We start from the raw sequence: 16,465 nt of genomic DNA, 5'->3' as shown, positions 1-16,465 counted from the left end.
CCGGAAGGGACCACACAAACAAGGCTCCTCGTCCGTTGGCTGAGTGGAAATCCTCTACAGATCACGTCTGGCCGGCGATCGCACAATGTGCTTAAGAAATAATAATGCCATGAATATAAACCTCCAGGTACAGGGAATTTAAGATCTCTGCAGACAACTTATTTTACTTTGGATGTCCAATTTCGTGCGTTTATAGAGAGGGGGATTAGCTCAAATGGTAGAGCGCTCGCTTAGCATGCGAGAGGTAGTGGGATCGATGCCCACATCCTCCAATTTTGATTCCTAGCTGTGTATAATCGAAAAGGAAGTTTTGATCAGTATATATGCAAGAGAAAAACATCCAGGGATCAGAGTCTTGGCTGGAAGACCACTACAAGAACCTATAAATAGAGTTTCTATAAGTACGTGAAGAATTTGGGGAGTGGAAGCAACGGAGGTGAGGGAAAAAGAGTGAGAAGAATGACTGCCTGGCATCAAGAGCCCCTTTGCCAACATGGTCTAAAGCCTAGCTTCTTAAACTGGGGGTCGCGAAAATTTTGGCAACAGTAATTATGTACACCTAAATTTCTCAGGTGAAAAATGGAGTGGAAAAAGTTTAATAAGCCCTAGTCTAAAGGTAGGCAGCCCTTGTACTTGTGAGAACATTTCACATTGTAAAGTCAGACATGTAGGTGAATCGCAGGTGAATTCGATGCAAGCAGTATTTAGATATATGTTTGGGTGAAGAAGAATTGTTGTAACGGTTGGCCACTTGGTAATAATCCCACTTTCTCATCTCACTAGGTGTTCTCGATTCTTGTTAGATGTAGTTTGCAATTGAAATTCCTAATGGTGGGGGGTTAGCTCAAATGATAGAGCGCTCGCGTATAGCGGGATCGATGCCCGCATCTTCCACTTTCGATTTTCATTATTGCGTCAGAAGGGCAAGGGTTGAGGGTATTATAAGTGAGCTGTCCCCTTCATCTCCTCTTTTCATATTCTTCAGGGTTTTCAGACCCTGCCCCCTGGAATTGTGATGCGTTATCATTCTTAATCTGAAAATTGGACGACCAACCCCAAGGAGCTAGAAGGGAAGGAGGCACAAGTAGATGCTCTGGAGGAGAAAGAAACACCAAGACCGTCAGGGAATGAATTGAGGTGTAAAGGCAAAGAGGGGACACAAGAAAGGGAACTTTATGGAAGAACCAACAGGAAGAAAAGGTAAATGGAGATGCCGGGGATCGAACCCGGGGCCTCACACATGCAAAGCGTGCGCTCTACCACTGAGCTACATCCCCCACCTCTGTAACTCACTTCACTATTTTGCTTAATGAGGTCCTCATGTAAAGCCTCAAAACGGTTGAGATAGAGCAAGTGACCTCAACGACCAACGAATTTTCCTTCTTTTCTATCCCTGAATGCCGGGCCATTCATTACCATTTTATGGAAAAGTTTCTTGGCACTCAGAAATTATTTATTTCAAATTGTTTACTTTCTTAGGGAGGTGAGGAAGGCAGGAAGGGAGGGATTAAATTTGGAACTGAAATTTTTACAAAAAGAAATGTTTAAAATTTTGTTTACATGTAATAGGAAAAAAACTATGAAGAGAAACTCACTCATAAAAAGAAAGAAATGGTTATAGAGAGAACCAAAGATAAATATTGAAAACAAACAACAAATAAAAAGGAAGTAGAGATACTCGATATGGAACCGTAGCCTTAGATGTAGAAAGAATCGGCTTTGTATCTCCTTTGTCCCTTGGATTAGGAGAAATCACTTGGAGGGTTGAATTGACGTTTCCAAGTAAAATCCTTCGTTGAGTGAACTCTTATGACCGAGCTTTTTGTTTTTTTGTTTTTTTTTACTGAGGCAATTGGTTAAGTGACTTGCGGAGGGTCACACAGCTAGTAAGTGTTAAGTGTCTGAGTTCGGATTTGAATTCAGGTCCTCCTGACTCCAGGGCCGGTGCTCTATCCACATCACAGAGCTTTTAAAAAATAATCTCGTCCCTGGGTGGGCTCGAACCACCAACCTTTCGGTTAACAGCCGAACGCGCTAACCGATTGCGCCACAGAGACGACACAAAGGTTCTGCTTTAGAAAAACTAATTGCGGAAAACCTGCAACCTTTTTTCCCCCAAATGTCTTGAGAATGGGCTTCCAATGGGCCTGCAAATACCCAAAGTTAGAGTCGAAACCTGAAACAGACATGTCCAGAAAAGAAGTTATAAAAGGAAGTAAAATTCAAATCTTTCCTCCCGAGACTCTTCTTCCTTCACATTTGGTCAGAGCAGAAAAAATCCCGAACAGCTCACTTCCCAACATAAAGCACTGGGCCTGGTCCAGTGGGCGAGGAAGCATTTTGAAGCTAATTATGTCCAGACTCCAAGAGTAATGGAATGAGGAAAGACGAAGGAGGGAGACGGGGAGTTTTCTTTCTTCTGGAAAAAAAAAATTAGCAATGAGAATCCTTGTGGCTACTTTGTCATATCCCGGAGTCTCAGAGGGGGAAATGTGTCTGTTGGGAGGAATCACAATTCCTTCTTGGTATTTTAGAACTTCTGTTTATTCAAAAATATGACCATGAAATTAATAGACATTAGAGAGATTTAGACCATGGAGGGGGGGGGGACGTGGAGGGGGGGGGGAAGCGAGGGTAGTATTTCCTACTAATTCTAGTAAAAAGGTCATACGTAATTAGTCTCTGTGGCGCAATCGGTTAGCGCGTTCGCCTGTTAATCGGAAAGGTTGGTGGTTCGATCCCACCCAGGGACGGTTCTATTTGATTTTCCCCCCTTTTTAGTAAGCCAAGTGGTAACTGTTTTTAGGGCTCCTTGTTTTCCTTGAGCATTCTACTCTAACTGCAAACTTCCTTTTTTCCTTGTCTCATATACTGGCTCCCCTTCTTCCTTACTTGCCTCCCATCCCGTCCTCTACACTCCATAATGTCAAGGTCTCCTAAATCTATACTTCCTGTCTTCTAGTGCTCCTGACCCACAAATTACGGTGCTTTTCTAGACCTCCTCCACCTACTTACCTCTTCCAATTTACTCTCACACTCCTTTTTCTGATTGGGATTTCTGTCTCTTGCATGAACTATAGAGTTCAGGAAAAACGGCTAAAGAGGGCAGAAGACAGAGGAATCGTCGGAGGAAACAAAAATATTGGGAAAATGTAATCAATCTTCCAGTAGCAGAAAGAGAAGGGTAGGTGATCAACTGGTAGAAAGCATTGAAGAGAGTTTACTGGTGCCCTCCTGTGGGGGGAGTGTTAAACATATAGAGAGGGGGATTAGCTCAGATGGTAGAGCGCTCGCTTAGCATGCGAGAGGTAGCGGGATCGATGCCCGCATCCTCCAGTTTTGATTCCTTTACTATCACCCGCTGCTCTGGGAGCATGATAAAATCGGTTATCCGACACCTTCCTAGGACCACCCTGCTTCTTCCTCCAATGTCCCTCCCAGCTTCAAGAATCTCTTATTTTATTTAGTCCTCTAGAAATGCTCCTAATGGAAATTTAGGAAGACACAGAGAGACTGCAATGAAGAGGGGGATTAGTTCAAATGGTAGAGCGCTCGCTTAGCATGTGAGAGGTAGCGGGATGGATGCCCATATCCTCCAATTTTGATTCCTAGCTGTGTATAATCGAAAAGGAAGTTTTGATCAGTATATCTGCAAGAGAAAAACATCCAGGGATCAGAGTCTTGGCTGGAAGACTCTGAACACATTGTGGTATATGCGTGTGATGAACTATTATTGATGGGGGGAGGGGGGCTGTTAATTGATCAGATTGATCGTGACGCGTCCCAAAGAATTATAAGACTCAGTGACTCAGTTTACCTAAGTTTTATTGAAATACCGTGCTGACCATAGGGATGGCACCATGGAGGTGTCTCAGATAGGGAGAAGAAAATAGTTATATTTATAGTAAGAATAAATTGGTCATCTCTTCATGATCTTAATCGCCTCCTTGCGAGAGGTTCATGGGAGGTCTTATACTAATTTGGATTTCCTAGGGTTCTAAGACAACCTCCAAGGCGGGTACCTTTTTCCTTGGAGGTGTTTTTGGGGTTTACATGTCATAAGGTGAACCTAAGGACACATTTGGTTCTTTCTGCACAGGTTCCTAGACATGCTTAAACTTGTCAGACTCAGAGGGTCTCTGTGTTTATGATATCTCTGTACTCAAGATCTGGTTTCTAGGTGTCCTGTCATCTAGGAATGGCTCTTAATGGTTAATGGTTCCTAGTTACTGTCTAAGCTTCTGTTGATAGTATTGGTTGGTAGGGACTGAACCTTCTTGGTTACTGTAAGAACACAAACCTTAGTTTCTCTGTTAATCCTTTTAGGTACTATTAATAATGACTCAAGCCTCAGTTTATGTTAACCCCTTTTTGCCTCCTCCATCGTTATTATGGCTGAGGCAATGACCAAATGTACCATCTCAGAGGAAAATAGCCTTTATGAACTAATCTTTATGAACTGACACTGAGTCAAGTATTTATTAAATAGTGACATTATAGAAAAAAATCATTAAACCAGTATAAAAATCAAATCAACAAGGTAATCATGAAATAAAGTAAGGTATTTATTGAGAGCCAAAGAATTGCAATCTAAAACAAAAATTGTCTTACTCAGGCAGGGAAGTTCCGTTGATGAGGGATGGAATTAGAGTCAAATTGATCATGAGTCCTCCCCCCAAAATTACAAGACTCAGTGACTCAGTTTCCCAAATTTTATTGCAATACTGTGAGTGAACACAGGGAGAGAACCAGAAAAGTGGAAAGGTATCTCTTGAATAGTGAAAGAAAAGATAGTTATATTTATAGTATGGATAAATTGATTATCAGTGTCATTATAATAATCTCCACCTTAGGGAGGTACTGGAAGGGCCTATCCTAATTTGGAGTTCCTGGGGTCCTAAACCAACCCCTGAGGGGGTACCTTTTTCCTTGGAGGTGTGTTTTGGGGGTTTACATAGCATAAGGTGAATCTAGGGCCAAATTTGGCCTTTTCCGCCCATGTTACTTTTTTATTCCAATGGCTAGTTTCAAAATATCTTCATTTATCAGTTTGAATTTCTATACCCTGTCTTGTGTATCATTATTACTGTCAAAGTCTCTCTGACCTTCCTCTTTATGTTTTTGTTATTAGTGGTGATTAATGTGGGTAACAAGAATCTAGGCCCTGACTTGTTTCCCAAATCTTAAGTTATCCATTAACTGAGGTCTGAATCCCTCTTAGAGCTCAGATTTAAATTAGAGCTTGGGTTTTAGGTTATTTTGTTAACCCCTTTTTTGCCTCCTACATCACAGTGACAAGAATTGCAAAGAGAGGTTATATACCCTCAGGAGGGGCAGTTAGATAGATGGAACATTGGGTGGGTCAAAGGTTACTCGTTGCAGGGTGATAGCACATTCCTAGAAAAACCACAGGATAGGTTTAGGCTGCTTCTAGCCAACAGAAGCAGGCCACTGACCAGGCCCCTGGCCAGGGTCACAGAAAACCTGAATCAGAGCTGAATAAAGGTCCTAGCAGAAGTGGTCTTGGAACTATCTCTGTCCAGGAACTAGGGCTGTTAGAAACTGCTGATCACAGCAGAGATTCCCAGGAGTTTATGGGGGTAGGAGATGATTAGAAATTGCTAGTCAGAAAAGGGTAGGGGGTCCCAGAGTTTCCCACGGATTGACACAGGATTAAAAAAAAAAGCTTTAGAACTGTTCAAAACAATGACAAACCCAAAATCCAGAAAACTGAAGAAGAAATATCCACTCTCCTTTTTTTTTATGTATGAGGTATTTTATTTTTTCCATTACATGTAAAGATAGTTCTCAACTTTTGTTTATACATGCTTTACAATTTCAGATTTTTCTCCCTCCCACCCCTCCCTCCCCCCTCCCCTAGACAGCAGGTAACCTGATATAGGTTATATCTATATATCTCTATACATATACATATAGATAGATATATACACACACACATATATATACACATAATAACATTAATCCTATTTCTGCATTAATCCTGTTACAAGAGACAGATTCTGAGCAGTGATGCAAAACCTCAAAATAGAAAGAAAAAAAACCAACAGCACCCAAAACAAAAGAAATAATATGGTTCAATCAGCATCTATACTCCACAGTTCTTTCTTTCTTTTTTTTTTCTTGGATTTGGAGATCCTCTTCTATCATGTCCACTCTCCTTCTGCCAGAGTTGATGCACTTCAAATGCAGAGACTACACCCTGGAAGTTGTGTGAGGGGGAAAACTATTACACAAAACTTTCAGGGTGCATCATTTGCTGTAATTCCTAGTTCTAATTATTAACAAATTTTTCCTTACATGCAGCTTAAATTTGCATCTTCAAAACTCTCATCCGTTGCTAGTAGTCTAACCTCTTGACTAATTCCTCTTCCAAGTGATAGCCCTACAAATATGCAAACGGCTATTTATCAAGTGCTTCAATGCTCCTTCTTCCCCTCCCCCATACAATTTAGTACAGTAATGCTGCTAAAAGGGACTTGGGAAAAAAACCAAACCCAACTGGTTTCTTTTGAGTAACTGGCAAAATAAAAGCAACTAGAATCTTAAAAACTAGAATTGGTCATGCAGATCCATCTCTCCCTAGAGACAGATCAAGAGGATAGTGGAAAGAGGCAGTGGAAGGGATTGTAGAATTTATTGGGTTCTGTCTCCAGCATACTTGACAGTAGCCCCTGAGTCTTTCTGTTTGGCTTATACTGAGCCCATCACATAGTCAAATATCACAGTGATGTGGGCTGGAATTTAGGGTCAAATTGATCATGAGTCGTCCCAAAAGAATTGCAAGACTCAGTGATTCAGTTTCCCAAGTTTTATTGCAATACTATGGGTGACCACAGGAAGAGAACCAGAATAGTGAATAGGTATCTCTCAAACAAGGAAAGGAAAGACAGTTTTATTTATAGTATGGATAAATTGATTATCAGTTTTGTTATAATAATCTCCACCTTAGGGAGGTACAGGGGAGGGTTTATCCTAATTTGGAGTTCATGGGCTCCTAAACCAATCCCCGAGGTGGGTACCTTTTTCAGTGGAGGTATGTTTTTGGGGTTTACATGTCATATGGGGACACATTTGGCATTTTCTGTGCTTAAGGCATGGATCCAAGCCTACCTTCCAGTTTTCTCGGTGGTCCTGAATTCCATTCAGGTAAACCAAAGGGAAAATTCAATTTAATTTAATTTCACTTGCTTATACAGATCCATGGAGAAGGGGGGGAAATATGACCAAACAAGAGATAGAGAGCATTATGAAATATAAAATGGACAATTTTGATTATATTAAATTTAAAAGGTTTTGCACAAACAAAACCAATACAACTAAGATTAGAAGAAAAGCATAGGGGTGGCTAGGTGGTGTAGTGGATAAAGCACCAGCCCTAGATTCAGGAGCTCCTGAATTCAAATCCAGCCTCGGACACTTGATACCTACTAGCTGTGTGAGGTTGGTCAAGTCACTTAACCCCCACTGCCCCCATCAAGAAAGAAAAGAAGGAAAGTATAAAGCTGGATTTATTTTAAAACAAAAACTGTCTCTGATAAAGGCTTCATTTCTCAAATATATAGAGAACAGAATCAAGTTTATAAGAATACAAGTCATTCCCCAATTAATAAATGGTCAAAGGAGATGAACAGGCAGTTTTCAGATGGAGAAATCAAAGCTATAAAGATAAAAATGCTTGAAATCACTATTGAATAAAGAAATTAAAATTAAAAAACCTCAAGTACTGCCTCAAACCTATCAGATTGACTAATATAACAGTAAAGGAAGATGATGTATGGGGCAAACTGCCTCAGTTTACCCAAATAACTCGAAGGACAGACCACCAAGTCAAGCAAAGACAGATTTATTACATTCCCATGGGAATGGGCAAACTCAATGCCTGAGCTGAGCTAGCTAATACATGCCTTGACCTTTTATAGGGGAAGTCCCCATGCACACCAGGGTGAGCTCACAATCTAACATCCAATCCTGTCTCACGAAGGGTGCATGTTTAGCTAGTGATCAATGTATGGAGACATGCATATGTGTTCCAAGAACAAGGGGGAAAAGGGGAGGGGGAACAAGGTCAAACCAAAGGAAGAGGAAACGGGGGAGTGACAGTCAGAAGTTTCAGATCTCACAGTTCCCACTGACTCCCCTCTCCTGGCCCCTGTCTCTAAAGATATTCAACCTGAATAACAGGAAGAGTCACTCAGGTGCTTCAGCATTGTTCTGTAGTCATGTTAATTCTAGAAGGATGACAGGGTTAAAATTTATCTTCCGCTATGTTGGGAAGAAAAGAATAATCCATTGTTGTGACCCCAGGGCCAAGGGGATTCCGCTCTGAGAAAAAGAGACATGTCACTTAACATCTGGTCTCAACTTAATTGCTGCATCCTGTGCCGAGCCCTGTCCTTTCTTCTTGAGTCCTGAGTATTGAATTGGTGGGCAAACTCCCTGACCCACTCAACAGGGACTGGGGTTCTGACACATGATGGATTGCAGACAAAACTAATATGTAGCTGACAAGTGGGGAGACTGAGCAGAAGTAAAAATACTGTTAATTGGCAATAAACCTTAAAGGAGACAGTGAGAATTTGACAAGCAATAAACTTCTAAATGAACTATACTGGGGCAGGGCTGGGTACCTTCCAGACCCCATCTTCAGAGTTTAATCTGACTCAAATCCATAATCATCTCATACAATGATAAATGTTGGAGGGATATGGGAAAATCAGAATACTAAAGCATGGTTGGTGGAGTTGTGAATGTATCCAGTCATTCTTGAGAACAATTTGGAACTATGCCCAAAGGGCTATAAAACTATTGTGATGAAATAATGGGACTTAGCAGATACTCAAAGACCCACCTGGAGATTAATCTAGACTGATTGAATCAAGTGAGAGTGATTGACTGCTGATTAAGCCTACTTCAAATTAACTGGATTGTAATCACACCTGGCTAGCCCTTAAGAAGGTATTGTTTGGGGCAGCTAGATGGTGCAGTGGTTAAAGCACCAGCCCTGGATTCAGGAGTACCTGAGTTCAAAGCTGGCCTCAGACACTTAACACTTACTAGCTGTGTGACCCTGGGCAAGTCACTTAACCCGCATTGCCCCGCGCAAAAAAAAAAAAGTATTGTTCTCAGAAACTAGACTGGGAAGTCAACTTGAGAACACCTTCAAAGCCAATAGATTTGGATGACGCCAACCAATCAGCTTGAAGCATTGTGTAAGGACAGCCTCTGTTCCAGACCTATAAAAAGCTTCCACAATCAGCTTGCTAGAGAGTTCCTGATTAAAGCAGGCTGGTGGAGGAAGATTTCAGGAAGAACCCAACCAGGCTGGAACTCTTGGCTAGTTAGGACTTTTTTTTTCTCTGAACTCCTTGTGAATACCTCTATGCTTTAATAAATGTTTAATGCCCAAAGACTGGTGCTGAAGCTTCTGATTTAAGGTGACCACAATTTAGATTTTAAACATCACACTATGCATATGAAAAAAAACCCAACAAAACAAAACTATGCATACCCTTTGATTTAGCAGCACTACTACTAGGTTTGTATTCCAAAGACATAAAAGAAAATGACTTATTTGTACAAAAATATTTATAGCAGCTCTTTTTGTGGTGGCAAAGAACCAGAAATGGAGGGGATATCAATCAATTGGGAAATGGCTGAGCAAGTTGTGGTGTATGACTGAAATGGAATAACTATTGTGCTGTAAGAAATGATGAGCAGGATAATTTCAGAAAACCATGAAAAGATTTACCTGAACTTATAGGAACAATAATAGTAACACTGAATAATGATCAAGGATGAATGACTTAGCTATTCTCAGCAACACAATGGTTCAAGACAATTCCAAAGGACTCATGATGAAAAATGCTAGACACACCCAGAGAAAAGAAGTGGTGGAGGCAGAATACAGATGAAAGCATACTATTTTTCACTTTATTTTTCATGGTGTTTTTTCTCCCTTTTTGGTCTGTGTCTTCTTTCACAACATGATTTTGATGTGGGATGGAATTAGAGTGATCAGATTGATTATGAGTGGGGGTGGCTAGGTGGCGCAGTGGATAAAGCACCGACCCTGGATTCAGGAGTACCTGAGTTCAAATCCGGCCTCAGACACCTGACACTTACCAGCTGTGTGACCCTGGGCAAGTCACTTAACCCCGATTGCCCCACAAAAAAAAAAAAAACCCAAAACAACAGATTGATTGTGAGTCATCCCAAAAGAATTACAAGACTCAGTGATTCAGTTTCCCAAGTTTTATTGCAATACTGTGAGTGACCACAGGGAGGGCATCATGGAGGTGTCTCTTGAATAGGGGAAGGAAAGACAGTTATATTTATAGTATGGATAAATTGATTACCAGTCTCATTATAATAATTTACTCTTTAGGCAGGTACAGGGGAGGGTTTATCCTAATTTGGAGTTCCTGGGGCTTGAGCCAAACCCTGAAGTAGGTACCTTTTTTCTGTGGAGGTGTGTTTTTGGGGTTTACAAGTCATAAGGTGAATCTGGGGACAAATTTGGCCTTTTCTGTGCATGTCACCTTTTCATTCCCCTGTCTGGTTTCAAAATATTTTCTTTTATCAGGTTGAATTTCTTTTTTCTTTTTCTTTTTTGTCAGGGCAATGAAGGTTAAGTGTGACTTGCCCAGGGCCACACAGCTAGTGTCAAGTATCTGAGGTCGAATTTGAACTCAGGTCCTCCTGAATCCAGGGCTGGTGCTTTATCCACCTAGCTGCCCCTATCAGGTTGAATTTCTATACCCTGTCTGTGTATCATTGTTACAGTTAAAGTCCCTCTGACCTGCCTCTTTATGTTCTTGTTTTTGTTTGTTTTTTATTTTTTTTAGTGAGGCAGTTGGGGTTAAGTGACTTGCCCAGGGTCACACAACTAGTAAGTGTTAAGTGTCTGAGGCAGGATTTGAACTCGGGTACTCCTGACTCCAGGGCTGGTGCTCTATCCACTTCACCACCTAGCTGCCCCTGTTCTTGTTATGAGTAGTTATTAATGTGGGTAACAGGAATCGAGGCCCTGACTTGTATTAATGAAGACTCAAGTCTTAAGTTATCCATTAACTGTGGTCTGAATCCTTCTTAGAGCTCAGATCTCAATTAGAGTTTGGGTCTTAGGTTTTTCTGTTAACCCCGTTTTTGCCTCCTACATCAATTTGTATGGAAATATGTTTTGCTTGATTGCACATGTAGAACCTGATTTGGGGAAAATGGGGTAGGGGGAAAGGGGTAGGGGTAGGGGCTTGGGGTCCTTAGGAATTCCTCTTTAAAGAATTACACCCTTTATTTAGGGGCTGGGGAAGGGAAACCGAGAAATCCCTGTACTTCTTCTCATGGGGAAAAAGGCATGGCACAGAGCGTGGCTCTGAGATACCAATCTCCTCAACCAGGAGACAGGCAGATACTTTTATAGAGGACTGATGGGGGTCTGATGAGGTGATCGTCTGACTGGAAAGTTTCCTTATTGAGGGAGGAACGTTCCCCACTGGTGGTGGCTGGGGGAGTTGAGTGAGAGGTGGCTTTGAATCTCTCAAGCCATCTCTCTGCTCCTGGTGCTCCGGATTTGAACTCAGGTACTCCTGGATCCAGGGCCGGTGCTTTATCCACTGCGCCACCCCCACTCACAATCAATCTGATCACTCTAATTCCATCCCACATCAAAATCATGTTGTGAAAGAAGACACAGACCAAAAAGGGAGAAAAAACACCATGAAAAATAAAGTGAAAAATAGTATGCTTTCATCTGTATTCTGCCTCCACCACTTCTTTTCTCTGGGTGTGTCTAGCATTTTTCATCATGAGTCCTTTGGAATTGTCTTGAACCATCGTGTTGCTGAGAATAGCTAAGTCATTCATTCTTGATCATTATTCAGTTTCCTAAGCCATCTCTCTGCTCTTCAGGCCACAAAGGCAGCAGCCACACCTAATCTTATCTCTCCAGGGGTGAGGGAGACCAGAATGAAGGGTGGGGGTCCGGCCTGCTGCAATCCGATTCCATTTATCTCTTTAGGTGTGTCTGTCCTTTGGATTAGTTTCTCAAGGAGAAGGTTCTTTGATATACCCCAGAGAACTGGGGTGCTCTGGGGCCATAACAGAACCTATATCAAATTTCTTGGTTTCTCAATGAGGGAATAGAGGAGTGAGGGAGGGAGAGAATTTAGAGCTCAAAATTAAAAAAAAATAATGTTAAAAGTTATTTTTGCCAGAACCAGGAGAACAGTGTACAAAGAAACAGCAGTATGATTCCATGAAGAATTGTGAATGACTTAGCTATTCTCAGTAATACAAGCATCCAAGACAATCCCAAAGGTCTAATGATAAAGCAAACTATCCACCTCCAGAAAAAGAACTGATATTAATTAAATACAGACTGAAGCATTCTATTTTTAAATTTTTCTTTCTTTTTCTCTTTTATTCCTGTCTTCTTATACAAAACGACTAATATGGAAATGTTTTACATAATTGCATATGTATATACTACATCTGATTGCTTACTGCCTCAGAGATGGGGGGGAGGGAAGGGAGGAAGGGAAGAATAGAATTTGGAATTCAAAACTTTTAATGACAATATTTTTATTATGTGTAATATGAATTATGTGTAATTATGAAAAGATAAAATATCATTCAAAAATTTTTATCTCTTGCTTACAAACAACCAGACTTGACCAAGGGAAGTTGCTACTGTTATATCCCATTAGGAACTCCCCAAATCCCACCTTTTTCCCCAGACCTTCTGGCACTCCAAATTTAGAAAGTCTTATCCCTGGCCAAGGCAGTCACATGATTTGTCTTGTGTTCCTTTACTGCTTCTGAGCATTGATGGAGGGGGGGGAAGGATCTGATTCCACCCATTATCAGAGCATACCAAAACTTCTATAGGGCCTAACATCTGAAGGGATGTGAGAGGTGAAATACAGGAAGATAACTCCACTATCAGTTCCAGACAATAAGTGAATGGGTGTTGCCACAGATGGAGTAAAGGCATAAGGAACAACAGGGTTAGAGAGAAAGAAAATCGACTTTGTTTTAGACATGTTGAGTTTGAGGCACCATTAAAGCTTCTATTTAAAGAGTGTAGCAGGATAAGAAACACTGGGGAAAAAAAGGGCACATCACCACCAGGCCTCTTGCCTCAGACATTAGGGATTCTTCCTGTCAGAAGGAATCCAGGTGCAGATACCTTACTGTTATTGATGTGGGCTGGAATTTGGGGTCCAATTGATTGTGAGTCGTCCCAAAAGAATTACAAGACTCAGTGACTCAGTTTCCTAAGTTTTATTGCAATGCTGTGGGTGACCACAGGGAGAGAACCAGGATATTGGAAAGGTATCTCTCAAATAAGGAAAGACAGTTATATTTATAGTATGGATAATGGATAAATTGATTATCAGTCTCATTATAATAATCTCCACCTTGGGGAGGTACAGGGGAGGGCTTGTCCTTCTCATTATAATATTCTCCACCTTGGGGTATTTCAGGGGAGGGCTTATCCTAATTTGGAGTTCCTGGGGTCATAAACCAACCCCAAGGCGGGTACCTTTTTCAGTGGAGGTGTGTTTTGGGGGTTTATACATCATAAGGTGAATCTGGGGACAAATTTGGCCTTTTCTGCGCTGTCTCTTTCTGATTCCCCTGGCTAGTTTCAAAATATAATCATTTTTCATTAGAATTTCTATAGGTTGTCTTTTCCTTTATTGTTATTTTGACCTGACCCGTTCTGGTCCGTTATGGATGTTGATCACTATGGGTATGAGAACCTAATGTAAGTTATTCATTAACTGAGATCTGACTCCCTTTTAGAGCTAATATCTGAATTAAAGCTTGGGTCTTAGGTTTTTTCTATTAACCCTTTTTTTCCTCCTACATCATTATGGGGCAACTGGTGGAGGTTTGAGATAGGGGTTCTTAGGAATTCCTCTTTAAAGAATTACACCCTCTTGCACCCAAATCCAATTAGAATAAAATAATAGTTTATTTAGGTGCTAGGGAAAGGAAACCAAGAGAGAAATCCTTGGACTTGCCATGGGGAGAAGGCATGGAACAGAAACATGGCTTTCTGAGATACCTATCTCCTTGAGCAGGAGACAGGGAAATACTTTTATAGAGGACTGATGGGGGTGGTCATTTGACTGTGGAAAGTTCCCTTATTGGAGGAGGACCATCCCCCACTGGTGGTGGCTGGGGGAAGTTGTGTGAGGGGAGGCTATGGATCTCTCAAGCCATCTTTGTCCTTCTCATGCCACCAAGGCAGCAGCCACACCTAATCTTATCTCCCTGAGGGGTGGGAGAGACTGGAATGAAGGGTGGTGGTCCGGAGCTAGCTCAGTCCTGATCTGGTGCTACTTATCTCTTTATCTCCTCCATCAGTCTGTCCTATGGTTTAGTTTCTCCAGGAGAAGGTTGATTTATTCCAGAAAACTTCTGAGGTACCCTGCCCATAACATTTATCCTATATAAAAAAGCAAAAGGGAGTAAATTCATTCTCCAAAGCACCCAAAGACAATCCTGCGATAGGAAGGCGGTGGGGGGAGGGGGTGAGAGGGTGGGGGGGTGGTAATTGACCTAGAGAGGAACAGAGGTACTCAGACAAATAAACCTTGTAGCCCAGGAAAGGCAAAGAGGTTCATCCTAATCCTCCTGCAACTCCCTGAGCCCTTGGGTGTAGACTTGTATTAATTAGAGCTGTGTTGGAGAAGTTTTCTGAATTGCTACTGCCCTCATTGAGCTTTTTTTTTTGTCTGGCTGTCTCTGAGACTGTTTCTTAGGTTGATCACTCATCCAAAGGGCTCATTCCCAGAGGATTTCCCTTTCGTTCCCTCATCCCATTATGGACCTGGGGTACCTCAGAAGTTTTTTTGGGAAATCAAGGAACCTTCTCCTTGAAACTAAACCAAACCTCCTTGAAACAGACGTACCTAAAGAGATAAACAGTACACGATCTGGACTAAGATATCTCCAACACCACCACCCTTCATTCCAGTCTCCCCCACCCCTTGAGGAGATAATCCAATCAGGTGTGACTGCTGCCAAAGTGGCAGGAGGGGACAGAACAACCACTCCTCACCAGACTGCTTCCAACCCACCACACAATAAGGGAACTTTCCACAGTCAGATGATCACCTCATGGGACCACCATTGGTCCTCTATAAAAGTATCTGCCCCTCTCCTGCTTGAGGAGAAAGGTATCTCAGAAAACCATGCCTTTGTGCCATACCTTCATGCCATGCCTTCTCCCCATGAGAAGAAGTCCAAGGATGTCTCTCTTGGTTTCCCTTTTCTGGTACCTAAAGAAACTATTATTTTACTCTAATTGGATTTCCCAATGTCATGGAGGGAAATGGGGTTGGGAGTTTGGGAAGGGATAGGGGTAGGGGTAGGGGTTTGGGGTCCTTAGGAATTCCTCTTTAAAGAATTACACCCTCTTGCACACAAAAGCAGTTAAAATAAGATGGTAGTTTATTTCAGGGCTGAGGAAGGAAGGGAAGGGAAACCATGGGAGAAATCATTGGACTTCTCATGGGGAGAAAGGCATGGCACAGAGGTGGCTCTGAGATACCAATCTTGACCAGGAGACAGGCAGGTACTTTTATAGAGGTCTGATGGGCGTGACCATTTGACTGTGGAAAGTTCCTTTAGTGAGGGAGGACCATCCCCAACTGGTGGTGGCTGGAGGAATTGGGTGAGGGGTGGCTTCGGATCTCAAGGCATCTCCTTAGAACACAAAGTTTTTTAAAAATCGATGTTAAAATTGTGTTTTTACATATATTTTGGAAAATAAAATTCTATTCAGAATATTAAAAAATTAAAAAAAAAAAGAATACCAAGTAAGCAGCCACACCTAATCTTATCCCCCCAGGGTTGAGGGAGACTAGAATGAAGGGTGGGGGTCCCGGAGCTAGCTCAGTCCGATCTGGTTCCACCTATCTCTCTAGGCATGTCTGTCTTCTGGTTTAGTTTCTCAAGGAGAAGGTTCTTTGATGTGCCCCAGAGAACTTCAGGGGTGCTTTGGCCCCATAACACCTATAACAATCCTCAACTTCTCCTTTCTTCCTGGTAAGACACTTTATCATGCACCTTACTCTTCTTCAGGGTTGTACAAAGGTGCCTTCCAAACATTTTGGCACAAGGTACCAAAGATTTGATTCCCCTTAAGGGTTGATAGGGGACCCTGATGTCCCTCGAGTAGGCACACAGTGTCACTGCCACAGCTGTTTGAACCCTGGGGATTATTACTAGAGATCCTTTGAGTCAGGTGAAAAAAGGGTTAATAGAAAAACCCAAGACCCAAGCTCTAATTCTAAAAGGGAGTCAGACCCCAGTTAATGGATAATTTATGGAGATATTTTGAAGCTAGTCATGGGAACCAGAAAGAGACATGCACAGAAAAGGCCAAATTTGTCCCCAGATTCACCTTATGATGTATAAACCCCCAAAACAC

At 41.8% G+C, this 16,465-nt stretch overlaps 5 non-coding genes across 5 annotated transcripts; 3 read left to right on the top strand and 2 right to left on the bottom strand.

The window, feature by feature from the left end:
* Window positions 1-199: 199 nt before the first annotated feature.
* TRNAA-AGC lies at window positions 200-272 on the top strand. Its single transcript has one exon. It is a non-coding gene; the product is annotated as a tRNA-Ala (tRNA).
* Window positions 273-1,205: 933 nt separating this feature from the next.
* Window positions 1,206-1,277, bottom strand: TRNAA-UGC. Its single transcript has one exon. It is a non-coding gene; the product is annotated as a tRNA-Ala (tRNA).
* Window positions 1,278-1,983: 706 nt separating this feature from the next.
* Window positions 1,984-2,057, bottom strand: TRNAN-GUU. Its single transcript has one exon. It is a non-coding gene; the product is annotated as a tRNA-Asn (tRNA).
* Window positions 2,058-2,678: 621 nt separating this feature from the next.
* On the top strand, window positions 2,679-2,753 carry TRNAN-GUU. Its single transcript has one exon. It is a non-coding gene; the product is annotated as a tRNA-Asn (tRNA).
* A 510-nt stretch (window positions 2,754-3,263) lies between these two features.
* TRNAA-AGC lies at window positions 3,264-3,336 on the top strand. Its single transcript has one exon. It is a non-coding gene; the product is annotated as a tRNA-Ala (tRNA).
* The last annotated feature ends 13,129 nt before the right edge of the window (window positions 3,337-16,465 follow it).

The sequence above is a fragment of the Dromiciops gliroides genome, chromosome 6 (assembly GCF_019393635.1).
Source record: "Dromiciops gliroides isolate mDroGli1 chromosome 6, mDroGli1.pri, whole genome shotgun sequence".
Taxonomy (NCBI): Eukaryota; Metazoa; Chordata; class Mammalia; order Microbiotheria; family Microbiotheriidae; genus Dromiciops; species Dromiciops gliroides.
Note: the sequence above shows the minus strand (reverse complement) of the source record. Positions and strands in the feature narration are given on the sequence as shown.